This window comes from Neofelis nebulosa, chromosome 12, assembly GCF_028018385.1.
Source record: "Neofelis nebulosa isolate mNeoNeb1 chromosome 12, mNeoNeb1.pri, whole genome shotgun sequence".
Lineage (NCBI taxonomy): Eukaryota > Metazoa > Chordata > Mammalia > Carnivora > Felidae > Neofelis > Neofelis nebulosa.
Window position 1 is genome coordinate 44,030,114 of NC_080793.1, and position 11,112 is coordinate 44,041,225.

General features: G+C 39.5%; 1 long non-coding RNA gene across 1 annotated transcript; it reads left to right on the forward strand.

Moving 5' to 3' along the window:
- The first annotated feature begins 362 nt into the window (after positions 1–362).
- On the forward strand, positions 363–8,410 carry LOC131490854 (uncharacterized). The gene is made up of 3 exons (XR_009251239.1): positions 363–641; positions 2,603–2,724; positions 8,301–8,410. It is a non-coding gene; the product is annotated as an uncharacterized LOC131490854 (long non-coding RNA).
- Positions 8,411–11,112: the final 2,702 nt, after the last annotated feature.

Here is an 11,112-nt window from a genome sequence, read left to right on the forward strand (position 1 = left end):
AGTATTGTCTCTAGCCATAGATGTGGAAACAGACGGGAAAATCACAGCACACAGTAGACTGAGCAAGATGAAAACCCAGGACTCTTGAGTCTGAGCTTAGCTCTCATCCTGAAGCCAGGCTTACAGTAGGGATGTTCTAGGATGTTTTCTGGGTGTGTATGTTGAGGCAGAGAGGGGAGCAAAACATTGCCCAACTTCTTACCTATCAGACATGCTCTTACCTATACTAATGTCTTCACTGTATGAGATAGACTTTTACTGTTCTCATGCAGCTGTAGTTTTCAAATTTCTTCTACCAGAAGGACCTTTTTATCAAAATTTCATGCTGAAGCCCTGTAATACCAAACAGATAAAAGTGAAGATAAAAGGCACTGGTTGGAACAGCTGGGAGACTTGCAGGAGTTTTGGTGACAGGGGCCATTGGCCTGTTTCAACACCAAACACATGAAAAACATCAGGATACTACCAAACAAAGACTGAAGACCATGTCACAGAGCATGGAGAGGACAGCAAGGACTTCACAGTCCAACTGATTCCAATTACAAGTCCACCACATGCTCCCTGCATGCCCTGAGGAGGTAATCAACCTTCCTGAGCCTCTGTTGCTTCATCTCTAGAAGAGTCCTCATAATACCTGCCAGGTGAGTCTTTTGAGGATTAACTCAGGTACCCAAAGTGACTCACAGATCGCAGTGCCCAGCACACAGTAGGTACTCAGGCAGTGTCCTTCTAGAAGTACCTTGCCAAATCTCCACATTTTTCTGATAAAATAGATGCGTTCTGGTTCCCTTAGAAGGTATAAATTCCATTTGTTCTCGTAAATCCAGCTCGTGCCTTTAACACTCGAGGGCTTGTACTACTCCCGCAAACATTTAGCATTTTCTATTCAGTTAGCACAGCACTGAGACTTTAAAAGCAGCTTGAAAACAAACTTGATTCCAAATATGATTTATAATGTCCCAAGCAACAGCTCATTTACCCAAGAAAGCTCCATCAATTATTGACAGATGTACCCTCGGAGGAGAAGTAGCATTAAGACAAGGAGACACAGGGAAAAGCGTGCTTCAACCCCTTAAGCCAATTATCCAAGGTGATTCTGAGCATTAAATCCTTAGATATGCTTAATTTACTGTCCTTGCCTGTAAGCACAGAAAGAAGTGTGAGAAGGGGAAAAAAATGCTATGCAATTTAGAACTGCTTTTAAAAACAAAGAAAAAGAATAGCATAGAGAGGAAAAATATATAGGAAGCACTATGTGGGTGTTGAACGCATGTGGGCTTACAGATTGAACATCCCCAGCCCTCACACACCTTGCCCTCTCATTGCAGAACCAGTTACTCCCCACCTGCTTTTGTTCAGTAAAGAAATAATTGCACTTACCTGCCTCTGACCTAATAATTACAGCAGGGCCTGATTTTATTCTCAGCATGTTTATTGTGGTAGAATTTCCATGGTGTTCAGTGCAAAGGCCTTACTAAGGATGCTAGCATTATTTGCTTTAACATCAAGCTAGCGACAAGGCTATGTAAGGTTCTGTAAAAAGCCAAGAGGCCAGTGTGAACCCAGCCTGTGGAGGCTTGTAATCTGCATTTGACATGCCAATATTAGAAAACCTTGGCAAGACCATGAGGTTCACATGCAAGGGAAGAAAGGGAGTGCATGAGGCCAAGAAATGTAAGGATGCTAATACATTTCTCCATAGTTTGCTCAAAAGGAGAAAAACAGGAGAGAGGTGTTTTTCTTTTCTGAAATCTAAATTATAAGGCAAGAGGTGGCCAATTATGCCCACTTAGCTTTAAGTGTGTGTGTGTGTGTGTGTGTGTAAGTGAACATGCACACATAAGTACAGTGTATATATGCTGTGGACAAGCATGGGTAGATGGAAGTAAAGAAATTTGAGGGCATGGAGAAGAGGTCTAACCTATATAAAAAGTTTTGCATGGGGGCGCCTGGGTGGCTCAGTCGGTTAAGCGTCCAACTTCTGCTCAGGTCATGATCTCACGGTCTGTGAGTTCGAGCCCCGCGTTGGGCTCTGTGCTGACAGCTCGGAGCCTGGAGCCTGCTTCGGATTCTGTGTCTCCCTCTCTCTGACCCTCCCCCATTCATGCTCTGTCTCTCTCTGTCTCAAAAATAAATAAACATTAAAAAAAATTTTTTAAAAAAGTCTTGCATGATGAATTGAACATTTCTATATTAAGAAAATAAATCCTGCCATAGGAGACCTGAAAAATTACTACCCTGACTTTTAATGCAATCTGTGGTTTAAAGTACAGTTTTAGAACATTCTAAAATTACCTGCTTACACCTCATGACTTGGCAGAATGATTACAGGCTACATTATTTCATCTTTTTATTCTTTTTTATTAAGAATTAAGAGATCCGCTATATTGGGTTATTAAAAGCCTGACCTCTTTTAGCATATTTTTTATCCCATTATTAAATAGTTCATATAAAATATAGTAAGCCTTGACTTTTGAAGCTTTAGCTTCTCAATTTCAGATTCACAATCAACCTGTGGGTGCTTGATATCATTCAAATGATTTCAAAGCTACTGCCTCATCTGATCGACACCTGGATTCCTAACCATGTCTTCTGATTCCAGTCCAGTATGCATCCCACCGAATCACAACCTCCTATCATTGCCTTGTCATCAAGTCTTTGAGGGATTGTGGACCAGGGATGGAAGGAGCGAAGGAGTGACAGACTCGTTGGTAATACAGAATGGTATGTCACTGGCTTGCTGTTAGAGGTATATGCTTTTATTCTTTTGGGACTCCCATTTCTCTAAACGTGAAACTGAAACAAGAGTATGGGATCTTTATTATTATTATTATTATTATTATTATTATTATTATTTTAGAGAGAGTGGGGGTGGGGGTAGAATCTTGAGCAGACTCCTTGCTCAGTGAGGAGCCTGATACAGGGCTCAATCCCATGACCCTGGGATCATGACCTGGGCTGCAATCAAGAGTCGGATGTTCAACCAACTGAGCCACCCAGGTGTCCCAAGAGTACAGGATTTTTAATCAACTCACAAAAATGTTATCAAGGATATTAAGTATTCTGCACCTTTTTGAGATGACTGGTTATTTTAACAATGCTACAATTGCTTCACATCTTGTGTTAGAGGAGAGAAGCAGTCTAGGCTGGGGGGAGTCCTCTTTGGGGTTACTATCATCCTTGGGACACATTCTTAACATCCTCAAAATTTCATTCTTTAAGGGCTGAACATTTTTTACCCTTAAGAAGCATATTTGAAATAGCCAAAAGTTATTCAGAGCCAAGAGTGATAAATAAAAAGATCAAACGGGATAATATCAATAGTATCATCATATAAGATGTGACTATAAGGTAAAGTAACTTATTATCTTGAGTAACATGTAAGCTGTTTTTGAACACAACTGCAAAAGAGAATTCCAAAGGGTTAAAATAGAAAGCAAATATCAAGAACATATTTCTTCCATTCACTAGATGAGAAAACTGATTTGGAAAATGAGCCCTCAGCCTGGACTATATGTGTACCCACATATACGTGTACATGCACCTGTGTGTGCCTGTACATACGTGTGCATGCATTCATACATGCACATGCCACAAATGGGGATTGCCTTCATTCACATATCATTCTGTAAGAACTGTTACTTAGTCTGTTCATGTGAGCACCTGAATCTCAAGTACAGCTGTCATGACCCCAGAGCAGACTTGTATCTTCATATTCCGGGAACAATATTACTGTTCCTGACTTAAAAAAAAAAATAAGGAAATTATGTGTCATCTCTTACTTTTTAATTAGAACTATATACTTATCCAAACAGTGAAACATGAAAATATAAATAAACTATGCATTAAATGCAAGGCTTTGGATCTTAACTTGCAAACAATACCTACTAGATACAAATAATATTTTTTGAAGTTTTTAGGAAATGGAATGAAGTAGGTAAAGCACCTTCTAGTTTGTGTATGAGAGTACTTCTTGCAAAGGTTTTCTTCTCTTGGAAACAACAGAAGCCAAAAATCATAATGATCACCATGCACATAGGGAGTATGATTTAACACAGAATTATATTATGAATTTTAAAAAATTGTGTGAACTATGAGTTCACAGCAAATTTGTTTCTCTGGAGACTGGGACAGCAATTCTGTAACCACTTTCTCTTTTACTAGGGGTTAAATAAAGTAAGTAAATATATTGTAGATAACAAGGACCAAGTTTCTCATGCTCAGGAAAGAAGTCACAAATAAGGAAAGAAGGAAGAACAATGACACCCTAGCAGCAATGAACACACCTACTGCTCAGATCTTAGTTTCTAAAAGCCATTCTCCAAAAAAAAAAAAAAAAAAAAAAAAAAAAAGACCAAAGGGTTTCTTGGAAGAAGTGGTTAATTCCAAGCCTGAGGCTAGGAAAATACAAGATGAGTCTGGAGCATCTTAAAATTCTAAAAAGTAAAGAAATGCTCAAAAAAAGGATGGGAGAGGAGCACCTAGCTGGCTCAGTCAGTAGAGCATGCAATTCTTGATCTCAGGGTCATGAGTTCAAGCCCCACATTGGGTGTAGAGATCACATACATACATACATACATACATAAACTTAAAAAAAAATAAGGATGGGAGGATGTGGAAAGGCCACAGGAGCCAACCTGAAAGAGCTTACGATGACCAAAAGTAGAACAACGTGAGCAACAAAAACAAAAAAAAATGATAGCATCGTATTATATCCCATAGAATAAAGCAAGTTAATATACATGCATCTATACTGATATAACTAATTGAATAAATAAGTAAATGGAAAAAAGATAGCTCTCTCTTCAAATGAATTCTAATTAATAAATGTGAGGGCGTGGGAAATGAGGGAATAGAAAATCACTCTTAAAACACTACAACTTGTTGCAGGCAAGATCCACAGATGAATGCTAAAATGGTGGATGAAAGTTGGAGAAGAAACAAGTCATTTTCATAGTATAAAGTATCTCTGCCCAAGATATCTACTGATTACAAAGGGGAAAATAACAACAGTTGAGACACCTGGCAACTGCCACCTGAACCAAGTAACCAAAGTTCACACCACCAGTGATAAGACATCTGGCTCTGAGAAGGGCTCATCACTGTGTTATTCTTCTCGGTAATGCATACCCTCAATCTAGTCAAGGGAAAAACACCAGATAAAACCAAATTGAGGGTTAAGTCTTCACAATAACAGCTGACCAGAACTTTTCAGAAGTATCATGTTCATGAAAGACAGGGAAAGAGAAAAACAGTTGTAGAGTGGAGGAAACTAAGCAGACATGACAACCAAATGCAGTGAGACCTGAGACAGAATCCTAGAACAGAAAAAGGACATTAGTGGAGAAACTGTTAATATCAAAATAAAATTTGTACTTGGGTTAATATTATTGTGCGAAGGTTACATTCTCCATTTTGACCACCGTACTGTGATAATAAGACTAACTGTAGAGGAAGCTGGGTGAAAAGTACGTAAGAAATATCAGTACTATTTTTACAACTTTTCTGAAGTGTAAAATTAAAAATTAAAAATAACTTTAAACTGATAAAATAATCTAATCAGAAGAATATTATGATTTATTAAACTATACGTCTATGTCCTATGAAATAGTGAGTTCATTATCATTAGAGCTCTCTGAGCCTTAGGGAAAATAATCCAAAAATGCATCATCTTCCTGCTTCTGATACAACAGCCATGAGGGAGAAAGACCAGGGAAAGATGGTTTTGACCTGATAAATAGGAGCACCCTTTTTTAGGGTCCCTGGTCCCTGGTCATATTCTGGGGCTAATGTGTTTGGCAGTTAGGTGACATCTGAGAACCTACCGTGTTATTCCTACTCTCCGTGGTGGGAAAAATTGAGTCCTGATTCATGTTTATAAGAAATGATGGGCTGTTGACAATAAAAATAGCACTTTTTAAGAGCTTACTACATGCTAGAACATTCCAAACTCTTTACATATCTGATTCATCTCTCACAATAGCCCTATCAAGTAAATATTATTATCCCCTTTCTACAGATAGGCAATGGGTATAGAGAGGGGAAATCAGATAAAGAAAAGGTATGTTTCTGGGAAAACCATAGATAAAACCATGGCCCATCTCTTCTTTTCTGGTCATCTATTGACCAATCCTGCACTGGCTGGTGTTTTACCTGCCTGATTGAGATATACCCTATTTTAACTAATTGCCCAGACTGAAGTCTTTTCACACTAAAAACAGATCAAGTAGATCTATATGAAAGAGCCATACATGGGGAGACATTTCCTCTGGCTGGACCCTGAATCCCAGAGCCCACACCACCTTCCTCCTTCACCAAAAGTATGAGCATACTTTCTCTAGCCCCAGGACTCTAGTCAGCTTATGGCAGAAAACATGTTAAGAAATAATACCTCCTCCAGGCATGAAAAAGTCCTCTCTCTCTTGCTGGACTGGTCACTCAGACTGAGATTTCACCCTTGGAAATGAGTAATTACTTGTTGTCCAGCTGTATATTCATTTCCTGAGAAAACGGAAGTTGGCACATATTTTCCCTGTTTCTCTGTGCTTGTTCCGGTTATGATAGTAACTATGCTTCACATTATTTGTATAGTGCTCTTGGTTTATAAACTTCACTCACCAACTGTACCTGGTCTTCAAAATCAACCTTAGAGATTAGTTCATATATCATCAACAAATATTTATTAAGTGCTTGCTATGTGTCAGGCCCTAGGAATGAAACAGTCACCAGGAACAATGTCATCTTTGCCCACTCTCCTGGAGTTGACATTACAGTGAGGAATTCAAGCAAAAAAACCAAAACAAACAAAAAAAACCCTAAATATATACTTAAAAGAAGTATAAACTATGGAGTTATTTTTTAAAAAAAAAAAAGAATACTATAAAAAAATACCCAGGCATAACATGGAGAGACCTACGTCAGAGAGATTAGTCAAGGCATCTCTGAGAACATGATGTTTGATGAGAAGCAGGCAGCCCTGCAAAGTTTGGTGGGGGAGGGGGGTGCCTCCCATTCAGAGGAATCAGCATGTGCAAGGGAGGGCTGGGAAGGGTGAGAAAACAGTTTGGCACATTCTGTAAACTATCAGAAGGTAAATTCCTCTGGAAAACTGGGAACAAGAGGGATAGAGGCCTGAAATGAAGTCCCAGAGGAAAGCAAAGAGTAGGTGGCATCTAGGGCTGGTGCTTAGAGGCTTTTTCTAATGGTTTTCTTCCAAACACAATGGAAAGAGCTGGCAATACTATGGTTATTTTACAGGTGAGTAAAACTAAGCTCAGAGAAATTACGTGTCTTGTCTGAATTCTTAGCATGCATATGGCTCTATCCCAGGTCTTTCCATTCCTTTCTTCTCTCCAGAAGGGTGTCCACTGCATGCTACATGCACATTACTACTGGCTAGATAAGGTATAGTTTTAATCTCATTTAGATTAAGTCTGGAAGTAGGAAATGGCCTTGTGAACAAATGCAATAAAATATTACAGTCTCTATGTCCAGAAGTCTCCACAAAATATAGAGGAGACTTGAAGAGGGAAGAAATCAGTTCTATGTGGGTTAGGCAGAGAGAAACAGAGAGTTGGCATTGAGCTCAGCCTAGAAGATGAATATTTATAAGGAAAATGGGGGGTAGGGGATCATCAAAGCAGGTTGAACAAAGATACAGAGAATTAAACCGCCTGGTAGATGCTGGAAATAGCAAGCTACTTCTGGCATGGAGTGGGGGGGGGGGGGGGGGCACTCAATAGTAGGGCTGAAAAAATAGAAATGGCCAAAGACCAGATCCCTGGCGTGGCAAAGAAAGAAGTCCTAACTTCATTCTCTAAGCAATCGAAGCCAGTGCATTTTCAAGTAAGGGAGCAACCTGATGGAATTTGTTTCAGATAGATCATATCAACAGAACTGTAGAGATGAATGGGGGGGTGGAGGCAACAATGGAAAAAGGGATTTTAGAATGCTTGCAAGGTCTAGGGCAAGAGGAAATGGAGGTAAGACCACAAGTGTGGGCAGAAGAGAAGATCAAACAGAAAGGAAAGAGGAGGAAGGTGCAAAACTTAGACATGAGTGTTTGGAGTGAGGGGACTTAGGGTGAACTCTGGGTTTTTATGACTTTTGAGTCTAAATTCAGTACTTTTGAGATGGTGAGCTTCCATTCCTTCTATTTAAAAAAAAAGTATTTTATTTGTTGGAAACAGTTTAACATGTCTTCTCTGCCAGCTAAGACAAACTCACCTAAGATTATTCGTATTTTAAGTTATTTTTAAAAGAAAATATGCTTTTTTTTTTCCTGACAAACTATTGTTTAGAAGACAATGAAACTTTTTACCTAAAGTGATCAGCATAATGTCCTCTACTGAGATAAAGAACGTGTTTCCAAATTGCCTCTGGCAGGACAGATATCTATCTAAGCAGAAAATGAAGGTAGGTTGTAACGGAGTGTTTTTCTGCAGTTTAAGTTTCTAGCAAAGGAAAAATATTAGTACTCTATTTAAGAAGATAGCTCTCTCTTTGAGATCCTCAGATTCTCCTTATGTTCAGACCTGTCTTGACATGCCCTGCTACCATCAGAAACACAGCATATGGAAGTTCAATTTCTATTCTCAGATGCTCAAGAAATAACTTCAGATTCAAGTCTGAGATTTGACTTGAAAGACAGGATATTAGCACATCATTGATAGTGCCTGAAAACCAAAACATTTTAAAATTATATTTAAAGACTTCTCAAAATGATTTGGCTCTAGGGGACAACTGTCAGTGACATTTCTACATTACTTGTTCCAAGAGCCTATATAGGATAGCTTCCATATACAGCTAGCCCTCATCTCATTTTCCTTCCCTATGCTCCCTCTCTCTTGCCCATTTCATTATTCTGATTGTTTTAGAGACATACAGAAAACCTTTAACCATACTTGGGGGAGAAGTGATCTGAGATTCTTATTCACTTAATGTTTTACATAGAATGTGCTATGTGTGGAGAACTATCAAAGAAAAGGTGTTGACCATGGACTGTCTTGGTAAAATCACCACCATTAATGGTATTTGGTAGAACTGTGCCACGTACTTTACAGATTAAAGAGATAAGTCACTATTGCCATGGCAAAGAGCCTAAAGAGGCCAGGTAACTCAATAAATATCACACACCAGTAAGTGATGGAATTGGGATTCACACACAGCTCTGTGACTCCAAAGCTGAGGAAATGGGTAGCCATTTCTAATTCTAGTGAACCTCCCAACACTCCCAACACTCCCAACACAATTTGGGGGGAAATTTTACAAATGCCATTTAAGTCTTTTTTTTTTTTTTTCACAAGCACAAATGTGGAAAAATAATTTTGATTTATATGCATGTATCCTTAATTGGCTGTCTTGCTTATTTATTTCAGGATGCAAAGGCACATTCACTCATTAAACCTCCAGGTGTTTCCACAAATTGGCAAAGGAAATAGAAATAATTGGGGCGCCTGGGTGGCGCAGTCGGTTAAGCGTCCGACTTCAGCCAGGTCACGATCTCGCGGTCCGTGAGTTCGAGCCCCGCGTCAGGCTCTGGGCTGATGGCTCGGAGCCTGGAGCCTGTTTCCGATTCTGTGTCTCCCTCTCTCTCTGCCCCTCCCCCGTTCATGCTCTGTCTCTCTCTGTCCCAAAAATAAATAAAAAACATTAAAAAAAAAAAAAAAAAAAAAAAAAAAAAAAAAAAAGAAATAATGGACATCACATGCTTCTTGCAATAGCCAGCAATTAATGGAAAGGGCTCTCACAGCCATAGTTAACTCAGCGATAAACTCATATCCTTCCCATCTAACTCCAGGAGCAAATTTCTGAGTAAACAAATGCGTTAATTTGCTCTCTGAGCTAATGTGGACCAAGGAGAGGCAATTCTCTATTGAGCAAGTGGTGCTGGAGTTTGTTAATGACAACCTTAAAGTAGCCTGACATTACAGTCTCATTCGATAAATCTCAGTCTACTAAATCTAAATTTCAGACTACTAAAAATCAATTGCTTGGAGGGAAGAGACTGTCAGCAGAAAGTATGAAGGTGGGAAGGAGATAGTGTATTTTTAAAACATATTGAGGGGCGCCTGGGTGGCGCAGTCGGTTAAGCGTCCGACTTCAGCCAGGTCACGATCTCGCGGTCCGTGAGTTCGAGCCCCGCGTCGGGCTCTGGGCCGATGGCTCGGAGCCTGGAGCCTGTTTCCGATTCTGTGTCTCCCTCTCTCTCTGCCCCTCCCCCGTTCATGCTCTGTCTCTCTCTGTCCCAAAAATAAATTAAAAATGTTGAAAAAAAAAAAATTTAAAACATATTGATATAATTCAGTCATCTTCCAGAGAAATAGGTTACTTGGATCAGATGAGTAACTTCCCCAGCCATGTTCCCTACCTTTGTAGACTCATTTTCTGTATATCATAGAAGGTATAGGTTATTACAGGATGTTATAGGGATCTTATATTTATTATCAAAGTTACAGGATGCTAAAAGATGTCATAACATGTTATAGGATGCTATAGGAGTCATCGGATGGGCCAGGAGTTAGGAGAATTTAATTTAAATGGTGAGGAATAGAAGCCCAGGGAAGTAGACAGAATCTGACCAGTGGAAATACCTGAACTACATCTTAGGATATCTCAAGAATGAACATTATGTGTTTCCTGTTGAGGCTCTAACAAATCATCACAAACTTAGTGGCTTAAAACAATACTACTGTATTATCTCACAGTCTCTAAAGGTCAAAAGTCTATTTGGGTTGGGCTGGGTCCTCTCCTTAGGGTCTCACAATACCAAAATCAAAGTTTTGATAGGGCTGCATTCCTTGCTCAAGGTGCTGGGGAAGAATCTGCTCCCAAGCTCATTTAGATTGTTGACCAAATTCAGTTCCTTGCAGTGGTAGGACTGAGGCTCCCACTTTGCTGGATAAGTCTGGGACATGTGGGGAGATGGTTATTGCTCCTAACAGCTGCCCATACTCTTTCTCATGCTCTGTTTGGTACCTCCAGATTGGATAACCTCCCTGTGTTAATAATTTTTTTTGTTTTTTAAAATGTTTATTTATTTTTGAGAGAGAGAATGGGGGAGGGGGCAAAGAGAGAGGGAGATGCAGAATCCGAAGCAGGCTCCAGGCTCTG